Source organism: Coffea eugenioides, chromosome 2, assembly GCF_003713205.1.
Source record: "Coffea eugenioides isolate CCC68of chromosome 2, Ceug_1.0, whole genome shotgun sequence".
Lineage (NCBI taxonomy): Eukaryota > Viridiplantae > Streptophyta > Magnoliopsida > Gentianales > Rubiaceae > Coffea > Coffea eugenioides.
In genome coordinates, this window is record NC_040036.1 from 21,802,392 (window position 1) to 21,818,187 (window position 15,796).

Here is a 15,796-nt window from a genome sequence, read left to right on the forward strand (position 1 = left end):
AAAGGATAGGGGTTGATGATCACCAAATTGCTGCTGTGATTCAAAACCATTTTGAATGATTTGTAGCTCCACCGGTTTATCAACACCTGCACTTTCTTCAACAACAGTCTGCACAGGAGGGTTAAATATAGAGTTTTCATCAAAAATTACACTTCTGCTAAGTATGACTTTCTTTTCTGAGGGTGACCAGATTCTATACCCTTTAACCCCGTCTCGATATCCCTGAAACACTCCCTTTTTAGTCCTTTATTCTAGTTTGCCCTCACTGACATGATAATACATAGTACAACCAAAAGCCTTCAAATTTGAGTAAGTAAGGGACTTACCAGACCACACTTCATAAGGTATCTTGTAGTCTATACCTATATGAGGTGCACGATTGATCAAAAAACAGGCTGTGCTCACTGCTTCAGGCCAGAACCTCCTTGGCAACTCAGCATTGAAGAGCATACACCGTAATCTCTCTAGAAGAGTCTGATTCATGCGTTCTGTTACACCGTTTTGTTGTGGTGTGTGTCGAACTGTGTGATGCCAAGCAATTCCTTCATCTTTGCGGAACTCATCAAACTCCTTTGAATAGAATTCCAGACCATTAACAGTTCTCAGTCTTTTAATCTTCTTTCCAGTTTGTTTCTCCACTAAGGCCTTTCACTGCTTGAAGTCCTTGAAAGCTTCACCTTTTTCCTTCATAACGATTACCAAAGTCATCCTTGAATAATCATCAATCATGGATAAAAAATACGGACAGCCTCCCAAAGACTCAACTCGTGGAGGACCCCAACAGTCAGAATGGATGTAATCAAGTGTGCTTTTTGTCCTGTGAATTGCCTTCCCAAACTTTCTGCTATGTAGTTTACCGAAAGTATAATGTTCACAGAATCCAAGATCTATGACCTTGTGGCCTTCTAGAAGATCACGTTTAGACAGAATCTGCATTCCCCTTTCGCTCATATCACCAAGCCTAATGTGCCACAGCTTGGTCATATCAGACCTGCGATCTTCAGAAGATGCAACAGAAGTAGCGGCATAACCTGTTAACGTAGAACCCTGTAAGATGTACAGGGTGCCATGTTTAACTCCTTTGAGAACCATTAATGAACCTTTATTGATGCACAACTGTCCACTTCCTCCGCTGAACCCGAAATCCTTACTGTCAAGAGTACTAAGTGATATCAGATTCTTCGTCATTTTTAGAATGTGCTTGACTTCGTTCAGTATGACAATTTTTTCAGCATGTGTCCTGATCTTTATCGAACCGATCCCAACAGTCTTGTAGACAGTACTATTAGCCATCACGACATTTCTGCCATCTATCTGCTCATGTGTTGTAAACCATTCCCTGTTTAAACATATGTGATAGGACGCCCCAGAATCAAGAACCCACACATCAGAGTGATGTGTTGGTTCGTTTGCAATTAGGGCCAGGTCTTCTTCTGAATTTTTAGCTTCCTTTTTTGCAACTGAAGCTGATGCATGTTGCTTTTCCTACTGCTTCTTCTTTTTGGGACAATCAGATTTCCAATGACCCTTTTCCTTGCAGTAGTTACAGACATCATCCGATTGGGACCTTTAAAGAACTGCTTCTTGTTTCTGGACTTCTTTTTTCCCAATTTTCCTTTACCACTGCTGACAGCTAGCCCAGCAGCCTGATTATCTGTAACACTACCTGCCACCTTATGGCGCAACTCTCTACTATACAGTGCTGATCTTACTTCTTCTAAAGTCACTGTATCTTTACCGCCAATAAAAGACTAAACAAAATTCTGATACGATAACGGTAGAGACACTAACAGAATCAACGCGGCATCCTCATCCTCAATTTTAACGTCAATATTACGCAACTTAAGAAAAATCATATTTAATTGATCTAAATGTTCTCGAAGAGGAGTACCTTCCTGCACACGCAGATCGAACAGACGTTACTTTAGGAGTAACTTGTTGGTTAAAGACTTCGTCGTATAGAGACTCTCAAGTTTAACCCACAAACCCGCAGCAGTTTCTTCACCAGTGACCTCAGTGATGACATCATCTGCCAGGCACAGTATGATTATCGAGTGAGCCTTTTCCTCCAGACTGATCGACTCTTCATCAACGGAATCCGATTTCTTCTTCGTCAGCGGACTCCACAGGTGCTGTTGCTTTAACAGAGCCCGCATCTTGAGCTGCCACAGACTGAAACTATTTCTCTTGGTGAACTTGTCGATCTTGATGTTCAAAGCAGACATGTTGTTGCTTGATTTGAGCCCTAGGACGAACCTAGAGCTTTGATACCAGTTTGTTAAAACAGATGCAGCGGAACGGAGAACAAACAAGAACAAGCAAGAAAAAATTTGGGGAAAATCAGATTTTTATTAGGGTTCGGAATGTATCAGATATTTTTATACAGAGAAGTGTCGGCAAAGTCATTGCAGTTGAATCCTGTTGAGTTTTCTTTCCCTCTACACTTGAAAGAGTTGGCCCTTGGACACTTGCATCTACCCTGGAGTAAAATTTCAGCGATTGAGGAACTACCCGACCTTGCGGTCCTTACATTACTCGACGGGTCATTTGTCGGAGAAAGATGGGAGCTGACACCAGGAGGGTTCCGTGAACTCAGGTGCTTGAGTTTGGAAAACTTGGATGTTGTCGAATGGGAAGACGCGACAGATGGTGGTGATGCTTTGCCGTGTCTTCAGAAGTTAAGATTGATTGGGGTTTGGCAATTGGAAATGGTCCCTTCCTGTTTACAGCGTGATGCACCTCTTATGGAGATTGAAGTGATGGACTGTAACTACATTCTTAATGAGTTGGTACACGAAATTGGGGAAGAGCAGAAGGACTGGGGAAATGCGGGTCTGAAGATCATTATTGACTAGCCAGAAATATTTAGGGCAGATTCCATGTCAAATGTTGAGAGGCAAACTCTACTCTTTTAATTTTGTCATTTGTCAATGGATGATAGGTTGCACACTTTGAATAACTAATATTTGTGCTACTAAGTGTCATATTGGTTGGAGTAAGGGACAAAAATTGGGTATAGATGGTACTATATTTGAAATATGTGGTATACGAAAAAATTGGACTTCGTTTGGCTTGAAAAATTTGATGAAATATTTGAAATTTACCAAAACCGCACTGGTAGTTTGAATCACTTAAAAAATTGGGTCTGAACGTGCTATTGGTTTAAGTGTGAATTGCATAAATGGTCACATCACATACGATCCTTAAAAATTGAGATATTTTACGATTCTTATTGGATATTGTATTGATGAGATTAAATTTACTGGTGGATGTGGAACAAGAGTTATCAACCTTTAAATGATTTCAATAGATGTAATTGGAGTAGATTCATAGGTACAGTATCCAAAAGGAACTGTAGTATTTTTTTCCCTTGAACTATCTTTTCAGTTTTGCTGATTCTTATCCAGTAGAATAATGATATGCAGCATTTTAGATCTTCCAACTTGCACCTTACAAATTCATACTGCTTGATGTAGTGCCTATTGAAGTAGTGAAAATTCTTTTGACTATGTGCTTGAATAAAAAGTAGGTAATGCTTGTTTTTTTTTTATCAAATTGTATAATTTTACAAAAATGGATGGTGTAACTTTTGTGACACCACCTTAAATTTGGGATATAGTGGACAAAATTGGAGGGAGGCTAAATCCTGGCGCTCAATGTGTTGTCTTGACTGCTTCTATACAAAATAAAACATTGGCTTTATTATTTATTATTATTATTATTTTAAAGACATTGCCTCAGGCAAATTGATTAATCTACTTGACTTATTGACGTGCGAAATTTATGAATAAACAACTAATTGTTGCTCTTTCTTTCTTTTTTTCATGCCAACAGGGTTGCTATTGTCTTTGGTTTTTCTAGTATCAGCAGGGTTTGCTATGGTTCCTTGGTGGTTCCCATTATAATTGCTCATATGTGTGGCTTTCTCTATTTTAAAACAAAAAAGCAAAAACAAAAAAACAAAAAAAAAAGAGAAAAAAAAAGGTTTGCTGTTGCTGTGGAAGAAAAAAGCAGTTGAAGAAACATGATGGTTCAAAATTTTACTGTTGCTATGGAAGAAGAAAGCAGTTGAAGAAGCAAAAATTTTGCCTGTGTTTTTGTGTTCCTTTTTGTTTCGAACTCTATATAAATTTTAGGGAATTGGGAGGGTTATGAGCTCCACTGTTTATTATTCAACAAAAAAGTTCCACAAAAAGAAAAAAAAAATTGTGTTCGACTTTGAAACATTGCATTTGATGCAATAAATGTTATTAAACAGTTGTGTGTTTGGTTTTTGTACTGTACATGTGGACTAATTTACCTCTTTATTCCTAAAATATGATTCCATTCTCAGTTCTATATATATAGGGCAATATTATTGTTTGCAAAGATCCTCGTACAGCAGTCTCTAAATTTATCAAACTACTTGTGCCATAAAACAATTAAAGTTCTCGTGTGTCTGCTTTTGATCTGGAGGGTAAGGAATTGAATTTTGAGAGAGCTAATCAAAGCAAGATTCTGGTTTGCTTATAGGATGAGTCATGTAATTGTTTTAGAATAGTTGCATTTTTTTTTTACATATATATAGTTATTGTTTCTAGCTAGAAGCAATTTTACTCCAAAAAATTTTAGATATCTTTTTTTTTCCATTCTTTTTTCTGTTAATGAATAATGGGCTGAAGAAAGTCACAAATATTGAATACGCTGATTACATTAGTAGCATCACCTTCGAGAAATATGGACGGCAAATTCAGTAGTCAGCACGCAAATGGTAAACTTTTCACTAATTTGTAAGAAGGGTAATGAATTGTTCATGGATTTTAATTGTTCATCAAATTACTAATTCTAGTACTAATTAATAGGCAGTCTGCCACATCAAATGCAAATGGGAACCTGGTGCCACGTAAACTGCATGAGGAAGAGTAGAGCTGGCTGTCCGCTGAGCAGCCACCAAATTGTAGCAATTCGGCACCGAATTCTGTCCAGCAACCCAAGCAAAATTGCTTGAGAAATATTTGGAAAAATGGTTATTGGAAGAATCAAAATTGGTACAAAAGGTGCAACTTTTCATTAATTTGCAAGAAAAGTATAGGTGAGTTTTCAAAATTTGCTTCCGTGCAATTAATCCAGACACGTGGCAGGATCTACACGCTAATTCTAGATTAATCGGACTTATGATGCTGTAATCAGATAATTGACTCGTTATGAGAGGCTTGACCCTATCATTATATGTTTGTAAAATATCTAATAGCGTGATAGCGATCGATATATATTATGCTTTTCTCTACACTTGTTTTATTTTGTAACATAAGAAGAGTGTTGTCAAAAACAGACAAATACTTGTGAAAAATACACTACATACTTGTGCACAGACAAATCTATCGGACTTGTGCAGACACACCACCAAAAAAAAAAATCAAAATCCTTCTTTTGATGATCGAAATTTTGAAAAAGAAAAGAAGAAATTGTGTTATAACGTGGGAATAACTTGCAAGTATTTCATTATGCAAATTCTTTTATACTTGCGAATTATATAACAAACTAATACTCATTTTATAACAAAAAAAGCATAAAAGAATAACACACGGGAAAAAAAATTTAAGAGTGCCTTTGTCTTGTACTTGATTAGTTGGTTGAAGATCTCTATCAATAATAAGAATTTCAATATAAATTTGCAAGTTAATATTGTTATATAATTTGTAAGTATCATGGATGATCATAAAAGCATCCATTATCAATAGTTATTATTTTACAAATTAAAGTGTGTGTTTGATAAAACTGGAATGTGAAAATTAAAATCTGAAGTCTAAGATTTGAATCTATTAAGTTATTAAATTATTAAGTATTAAAATTTGAGTATATATCAGATCAAGTGATAAGTAAATTCAGTTTTGGGAGCAAGTTTTATCACTTATTTTTTGGTGCAAATTTTACTTAGAAAATTCATTTTTACTTAATTAATTAATTAATTCAGATGTTCCATTTTTTGTTATTTAACGCATTTGAACATGTTACGGTTTGAATCCATTAAGTTTAAGTATTGAATTTGATTATCAAATAGGACCTTATTGGTTCATTTATCCATCATAACGGGAACTTTCCTTTTATAATTTAAACTGTAAACTATTTCCACTATTACAATAATTCAACAAATTTTGACCGTTCAAATACCTCTCTAAATCATTATGTATGTCAATTTTTATTTAAAACTAATAATGTTTCGATTAAGACCAACAGAGAGCATCAGATTCGAACTGATTAATCTTGTAGTTTGGGCTACATCATCAGGTGGCTTTCAACTTTTTTATTTTTTTAAACAGTTTCATGCTTGAAATCTTTGTCCAGCTTAATTAGTCTTTTCATTTTTATTTTTGGTATTGCTTCAGTCCTTTAGTAATTTTCCCGCCTTAAGAATTTTTTTCTCAACTGATATGGCACGGAAACAGGACAATGTTGTGCAAATCCGAAAAAATCACTTGAGAGTGCGGATGGGTAGTATCGGATGCATATGGAATTGTTTGGATACAGGAGTATCTTATAACACCAGGACTTTATCCAGAAATTAAGGTTCTTTTCTACATAGTAAAGATCAAACAGGAATTGTACACACTAGTATTAAAGGTACAGCCAATATGTATACAGTTCAAGAACAATTATTAATTTGTATGAATATATTAATTTTATTTTTACAAAATTAAATTTTATATAAATTCTTCATGAAAAAAATTACAATTTATTAGTAAATTTTTTCTTTAATATATTTATAGTTAATTTGGTAGTTACAATATTTAAGGGAGTTGTGAGACACTATATTAGCAAATGTGATTAGTTGATTAGGGTTAAAATTAATTTTTTAAGAATAAAATTGAAAGTTCAAAAAATGATGCAAAATGTTGACCCCAACTGCCACCTCTCTCCCTTTATTATTATATATAGATGTAGATAATGTTGCTTACATTGATGTCCTAAATCCTTATTTCGGTAGGATAAGGAAAGCATATAGAAACATGTATCATTTTACATCATAAACACACATTCAAAGCGAAGAATAAAACACAAAAAGCTGAGAACCTCCATTAAGCTTGCCATTTAGCAAACTCTGTACGAACTGGGACACAAGCTGAGCAAGACAAAATGTGAATTCCTTGCGTTCTTGTCAATACTCTTGATCACCAACAGATGTACTAGGACTATTCAGACGGCAAACATAATACTGGCAGAAATTTGCATGTAGATATCTCCCACTGTTCCATTAGGCCAAAAGCAAAATATACGCCTGTCAAATTATATCACATTATAACTCAGTTACGAGCAAAAAAGCCATAATTCATATTATGTGAACAAGGAAAAACTTTACGTGGAAATTCGGGCGACTTAAAAGGTGGAAAATGCCGTTAACTTGAGATTGTTTTGAAGTAGATAGCTCTCCATAGCCATTAGAAAATTATAAAAACGGAAAAACTTGATGGACATCACCATTCATGACAATAAGTTGTGCATTGGACATGCCTGTCTCATTTAGGCTCAAATTCATGTTATGCTAAACAGGTATAGAAATAGCTGCACAGGCTAAGCTAACAGGGAGATCTAACTCGACACACTCAATAATGTAAACATATCCAAGCACTGCATTTATCTGTACAACTCTATTTGGTTACAGAATATTTGTCCACAAATGCCAGATCGACCTGAATGATAGCAGGTGCTTGAGCATTGAAAGGTTTCGTATAGATCAATTATGACTACAGTTGACATCTGGCTTCTAGCTCTACACACAAAATACAATAAATAGCCATATGAATCCATCATTTTTAGCTCACAAATACTTCAAAACCACAAACAATTATTGACTTGTACCAAATATGAATTTCTCAATTCCCCTTTCTAAACAGGACAGCAGCATAATAAGAGTTGGCAACACCATGCATGGGAAGAAATTTTATGTGATGTGTCATGACAGTACAATCAGAAGAAAGTGGCATAAGTTTCAAAAAAGTTATTCACTGTAAAATATGTCAAGCTAGAATTAGGAAAGAACTAAGCATCACTAAATGAATTTATGAAGTGGGTGTATCCAATGTGTTAACAAACAAATAAATTTAGTATTTCCAATAAAATGGACACATAAAACATAGTTGCAGAACATCCACCTATCAAAGATGGTAAAACGCCATGTGTGAAGATTGATAAGATCAAGGAATGGTGGACTTCAGTTGTAACTTTGACAATTTTTTATCATGCTAACCAAGGCCAATCAAAGGATTCTAGCAAGGGCTAGGTGGAATTTGGACAGGTACTAGAAAAGTGTGATTGCATCTAAATTAGCTCCAACAGAGCAACAAGGGTGGACATTGACAAGGAGAACCACTTTAAATTTGCCAATTATGCGGAAGCAATCTTGGTATTGCATTTTGCAGTTAGAGGCTACAAAGTCCACAAAAGTTTTGGCAACTCAAAGGACTATAACAAAGTTCAACAAAAAGGAGACAAACAGACAGGGTTTATACAGAATAGAACTAGAAGCAATCACAGCTGAAGTGAGCTTTGGCACTGTTGAAGATATGTGATTATAGAAAGATTTGATATTATAAATATTAGAAAAGATTTGATTTGATTTGTTTTGATTATAGTATCAGATATTAATTAGGTAATAGATTGATTTAGACTAGCTTAATTTTAGGATCTAAATTAGGTTACAATTGTGTATATATATTTGTACATTGTTTAGTCCAAAGATATGAAGAAGAGTATTTTCTCTCCCATTTTTTTAGTTTTCATGGTATCAGAGTTTTAGGCTCTGTTATCAGTTTGTCTTTTGACGTGATCCTATTGAGTCACTTTTAATTTTTTTTTGTGTGAATTATAATGGCAGATATGAAAGGTAGTAGTAGAGAGATGAAAACAGTAATTTCTGATGTTATTCCTACAACATCAAAAATTACTGAACATAAATTCAGTGAAAAATTATTTTTGGATTGGAGTAAAACTATTCGGATATATCTGCGCAGCATCGATAGAAATGATCATCTCACTGATGACCCACTCGTTGATGGGGAAGAAAAGAAGGTTTGGCTAAGGGAAGATGCAAAACTATTTTTGCAGATCCGAAACTCTATTGATAATGAGATAGTTAGTCTCATCAATCATTGTGAGTTTGTTAAAGATCTTATGGATTATTTGACTTTTTTGTATTCTGGTAAGGGTAATTTAAATCATATATATGATGTTTGCAAGAAATTTTACCGTCCGAAAAAAACATCAGAGGTCATTTACAGAATATTTTATGGATTTTAAACATGTGTATGAGGAATTGAATTCTCTCCTTCCTTTTAGTACTGATGTAAAAACTCAACAGTCTTAACGGGAACAAATGGCTGTAATGAGTTTTCTTGTAGGATTACCAGTTGAGTTTGATGTTACTCGAACACAAATTCTCTCTAGTGCGGAGATTGTTTCCCTTCATGACACTTTCACACGAGTGTTAAGAACCGAGGGATCTTTGCTTACTTCCAATGTTACTAGTGCTCTCGTGAGTCGAAGTGGCGTTGGTCGAGGAAATAATGGTAGAAACAGTCGCAAAAATGGGACTGGTGGGATTGTTGGTCATGAACAATACAACTCAAATCAACGAGTCTGTTATCACTGTAAGAAACCAGGCCATACCATACGTACGTGTTGGGACCTTCATGGTAGACCTCAACAGCAGCCCCCATTTGCAAATTTCGTAATCCAGGAAAATAATTATATGCCTTCTGACAAATCCATACTCATCCCTGCTGATGAATTTGCCCGCTTTACTGAGTTCCACGTCTCACAAAAATCTGCTAACCCATCTTCTAGTACCAATCCTCATTCTATTGATCACTCAGGTAAACCTACTACATGCCTTGTGTCATTTTCTAACAAATGGGTCATCGATTCCGGTGCAACAGATCATATGACCGATAATAAAGGTATCCTCTCCTCCTTTAATCCTAACAAAGATCATCCGAATGTTACTTTGGCTGATGGGTCATGTGTTTCAGTTGTGGGTTCTGGTGTAGCAATTCCTATGTCATCTATCCCCTTATATTCAGTCTTATGCTTATCTAATTTTTCTTTTAATCTACTCTTAGTCAATAAAATTACAAAAACTCTCAAGTGCTCTGTCTCATTCTTTCCTGAATATTGTGTTTTTCAGGATCTTATGATGGGAAAGATTATTGGTAAAGGACGTGAGTCTGGCGGCCTGTATACACTTGAAACCCCTTCATTGAAAGTGCCGAAACCTATTGCATGTTCCTCTACCTTGACTCCACTTGAAATTCACTGTCGTTTGGGTCATCTATCTCTACCCACATTGAAGAAATTGTGTCCAAATTTTCAGAATTTATCCCATTTAGATTGTGAGTCATGTCAATTTGCCAAACATCATCGTTTGCCTTACTTGTCTAGAGTCAATAAACGGGCTACATCACCTTTTGAATTAGTGCACTCTGATATGTGGGGCCCTTGTCCAATAGTATCTAAGTCTGGTTTTAAGTATTTTGTCACTTTTGTTGATGACTACTCTCGTGTTACTTGGTTATATTTAATGAGAAATCGTTCAAATTTATTTAATAACTTTTGTTCCTTTTATACTGAAATAAAAACACAATTTAATGTATCTGTCCGCATTTTACGAAATGGTAATGCAAAAGAGTACTTTTCTAAACTCTTTAATTCGTATATGTCAGAAAATGGAATCCTACAATTTTCATATCCTGACACACCACCACAAAATGGTGTTGTTGAAAGGAAAAATAGGCACTTATTAGAAGTTGTTAGAACCCTTCTATTTCACATGAAGATTCCTAAGTAAATTTGGGCAGATGCTGATTCAACAGCATGTTTCTTAATTAATCGCATGCTATCTTCTGTTCTTGCTGGTGAGATTCCTTATACAATTTTGTTTCCAACCCAATCTTTATTCCCCATTGAGCCACGTATATTTGGGTGTACTTATTTTCTTCGTGATACCCATCCTCAACAGTCTAAATTAGATCCCAAATCTCTCAAGTGTGTGTTTTTGGGTTATTCATGTCTTCAAAAAGGATATAAATGTTATTCTCCAAGTTTAGATCGTTATTTAGTCTCTGCTGATGTTACATTTTTTGAGACACATCCATTTTTTCTTGAGTCTAATGTCTATAGTAATCAGGGAGAGGAATATGATATTCTAGTCTACACTATTACAATAATTGTTCCTACCAGACCACCGATCACTCAAGTATATTCTCGTCGTCCTCAACACATAGACTCAGATCCTCTACCACCTTCTTTGTCTACAGATCCGAGTCCTGATCCACAGCTTTCTCAGTCTCTAAATTCTAATCTTGATTTGCCTATTGCTTTAAGGAAAGGTAAAAGACAGTGCACTTACCCAGTTTCATCATTTGCTTCATATGACCATTTGTCTCCCTCCTTGCGTTGTTTTACTGCTTCCTTAAATTTAATATCTCTGTCTCAACGCTTATCTGAGATTTTGGAACATCCTGATTGGTGGGCTGCTATGGATGAAGAAATGATGGCTCTAGATAATAATGGTACCTGGACTTGGTTCATCTACCAACAGGTAAGAAACCTATTGGTTATAAATAGGTGGTTGCTGTTAAAGTCAATCCTGATGGTTCTGTTGCTCGCCTTAAAGCTCGTCTTGTTGCAAAAGGGTATGTTCAGACATATATGGTGGATTACTCAGACACGTTTTCTCCCGTAACAAAACTCATCTCTGTTCGATTGTTTATTTTCCTTGCTGCTACTAATAATTGGCCATTGTACCAGCTAGATATTAAGAATGTATTCCTTCATGGGGATTTGCAAGAGGAAGTTTATATGGAGCAATCACCTGGATTTGTTACTTAGGGGGAGTTTGATAAAGTTTGTAGACTGCGGAAGTCATTATATGGTTTAAAACAGAGTGCTCGTGCTTGGTTTGAGAGATTCAGTGAGGTGGTTCAAGAGTTTGGCATGAAGAATTGTAATTCTGATCATTCTGTCTTTTATCAATAATCTGAAGTTGGTATTATCCTATTAGTGGTTTATGTTGATGATATTGTTATTACTGGTAGTAACAATGCAGGTATTGCAACCCTTAAAAATTTTCTTCAATCGCGCTTGCAGACAAAAGATTTGGGCATGTTGAAATACTTTTTAGGTATTGAGGTTACAAGGTGTAAAAAGGGTATCTTCTTATGCCAAAAAAAATATGTTCTTGATCTTTTCAAAGTAACAGTAAAGTTAGGTGCTAAGCCATGTAGTGCACCAATGATCCCCAACACGTAACTTACAGCAGATGATGGGGAGTTATTCTCAGATCCTAAAATGTACCGGAGATTAGTGGAGAAGTTGAATTATCTTACTGTGACTCGTCCGGACATTGCATACCCGGTTAGTATTGTGAGTCAATTTATGTTCTCACCAAGAACCACCCATTGGGCAGTTTTAGAACAAATTTTATGTTATCTTAAAGGAGTTCCAGGACGTGGTATACTATATGGTAATCATGGCCATTCTCATGTTGAATGCTTCTCAATGCGGATTGGGCAGGTTCTAAAATTGATCAAAAATCTACAACTGGATATTGTGTCTTCGTTGGAGGTAATTTGGTATCGTGAAAAAGTAAGAAATAAAATGTAGTATCTCGCTCTAATGCAGAGTCTGAATACCGGTCTATGGCACAATCCACTTTTGATCTTATATGGATACATCAATTATTGTGTGAGGTGGGAATCAATAATTCACTTCCAATGAAGTTATGGTGTGACAATCAAGCTGCCCTTCATATAGCATCAAATCCAGTTTTTCATGAGAGAACAAAGCATATCGAAATTGATTGCCACTTTGTTCGTGAAAAAATTCAGCAAAACCTGATCTCAACCAGTCATGTGAGAACTGGAGAGCAGTTAGCTGATACTTTCATTAAACCTCTAAATGGTCCGAGAATTGATTATATTTGTGACAAGATGGACATGATTAACATCTATACTCCATCTTGAGGGGGAGTGCTGAAGATATATGATTATAGAAAGATTTGATATTGTAAATATTAGAAAAGATTAGATTTGTTTTGTTTTGATTATAGTATCAGATATTAATTAGGTAATATATTGATTTAGACTAGCATGATTTTAGGATCTAAATTAAGTTACAGTTGTGTATATATATTTGTACATTGTTTAGTCCAAAGATACGAAAAATAATATTTTCTCGCCCTTTTTTTTAGTTTTTAGGCACAAATCTAAAGTAGCTACATGCAGGTCACACAGACCACATGCTTGATAATGATTTTATTTGCAAAGGTGGGACACTTCAGAAAAACCCAAAGAGCAGAAAATTACGAAAATGATGCACTGAATTGTTAAAATAAAAAAGAAGAAACTTAAGAGTAACTGCAATAGAGCTGGAAGTTCACCTAGTTTATAATTCATCCAGCAGCTAACCTACATCATGCAATTCAACAAAACATTCCATGATCCTCTAATATAATCCTCAACAAGAGTTTCCAGAAAACAGGCACAGAGTGGCTTCAATGATTGTGTGATTGTGCATCTTTGTGTGTATGTGAGAGAGAGAGAGAGAGAGAGACCTCGGTTAGAGAGCCAACTAAACAGTAAACTGATAGGTGAAGACCGGAACAAAAATCCTCCACTGAGGTTTACTTCGGCTATTTCAGGCAATGGAAAATCATTGTTTGTGCCATTTTTCCATTTTTCTAGTGGGAAATTGTATGGAAATTACAACTAGCAGTGTTGCGATACTGCAAGAGTTTCTCTCAACCACCAGTCCCCTGGGGGCTAGAAAAAAATTATTCTATACCAAAATCTGTGAGGGAATCTATTATAAGGATAGAAAGAAGTACAAAGATTATCCAGAATTTGCAATGCCCCTTTAGGAACATCACACAACAGTTCTTTACCCATTCAAGTAAAATTTAATAATTCTTAGTGCATGGTAGATGATAGTCATTAAATTGAAGTTTAAGAAGTTCTATGTCATGATAAAGACTATTACTTGTAAATACTACATTTGACTGGCTAGTACTGGTGTTAGATGCATGCCATATTAAACAAAATTCTTCAATGTTGCCAAAATGTCTAGCAATGAGTTCACTCATTAACCAGTGCAATCCAGTAAAAAGGCCTCCTAACACCGCAACACAAATGGAGTAACCAAAAGTTGCAAAAAGGAAAATTCACTTAAACACAATGAAAATAGACTTAGTAACTTTAATACCTGACTGCTCAAAATTTCATCAAAAAACTGCAGGAAGCGACTTGGGATCAAGTTCAAAAGATCCCTCTGATACACCTTTGCTCTCACAACATCTTATCCTAAAAGAAGGTATTTTGTGGGAAAACCTAAAGAGCTCTTCATCATGTATCAAAAAAGTATCCTTCTTATTGTTGTTTCTTCTGTGATATAAACTTCCATATCCTTCCAATTTATCCAAGGAAGCAACTCTAGTGTCAAAAGGATTTCTCTGGACAATCTCAACCATTTCATACTGGCAAGACAATTGATTTTCAGGATTAGAAGCCCAACAAGTAAGATTCCAATCCTTATAGAGGGCCCAAGTCTCTCCCTTTTGAGGATGTATTAAGTAAGGACTACCAAGATTGCAAGAAGCAAAATTATCTTTGTAGCAAACTTGATGCAAAAAGTTACAACGAAATAATGACAGGGCCTCTTGTTTACCACATATAAATTCACCACAACCAACTGGTAAGCCCGTATCTATCCACTCCTTCAAACCCTGCTTTATGGCAGGTAAATTGACACTTTTGGTGTTCTTCCTATACAACATTAACAATAGGATCACGCACCTTCAAGACCCTTGCATATGATTTTTGTATCTTATCATTACTACTGTGATAAGAACAAGCCCAAATTTGACCAACATGAAACCTGCTTAACGTGTATGTTCTTCTGAAGTTATTAAACAATTCGTTTGAATGATAAATAGGACTTAAGCCTTCAAAACCTGAAGAATCACAAGAATCTGAGTACGTATCTAAATTTGAATTGGCCAAGCCTAAACCTGCCTCACCAAGATCATGTGCTGAACCTGAATAATCTGAATCAGACTCTGACACTAAATAGGAATCATTTAGATCACATCCCGAACTTGAATGACCTGAATCACCAGAATCTGATCCAACCAGATCAATGATAGCATGTTGTTCAGAGTCATTCTCATATGCGTCCTTGTCTCCATTTTTCCTTCTTTGCTTTGCCCTTCCCCAGGTTGGGATTGGATTTATTGAATCAGGTTTTCTAGAACAACTTTCCTTGCTTTTTTGAGCAGAATCAAGCTCTCTTTGTTTCAAGTCAAGCACCTCTATAATTCCAAAACCTTTTCCCTAGCCTCCAGCCCACTTTCTCTACCTTGAAGCATCCCCTGTTTTGAACCCAAAACCTTTTCCCTCACCTCAATCTCTTTCTCTAAACTCTTCAACTTTTCCTCTTTATTATCAAGCTCATTTTCTCTACTCTCAATCTGTTTCTCAACCAACTCGAGCTCTCTCCAATGATCCGCTACATAATTCTCTAAAACCCTCATCAACAGAACTTCTAATATCCTCGCAAAAAGCCCTTCTATCAACTTCTCTAGCTTACTCAATTTCACTTCCCTAACTCTAATATCATCTCTAATCAAACTCCACCCTTGTTCCAAAATCAAACGACACTCTCTCTCCTCCTCCTCAAATTCCTTTCGCCCGAGCTGCAATGGCCTCTAACATTAGACCAAGTTCTCTAGAACTTTCAAAAAGAGATCCTTGTACTCCATTCAGATGAT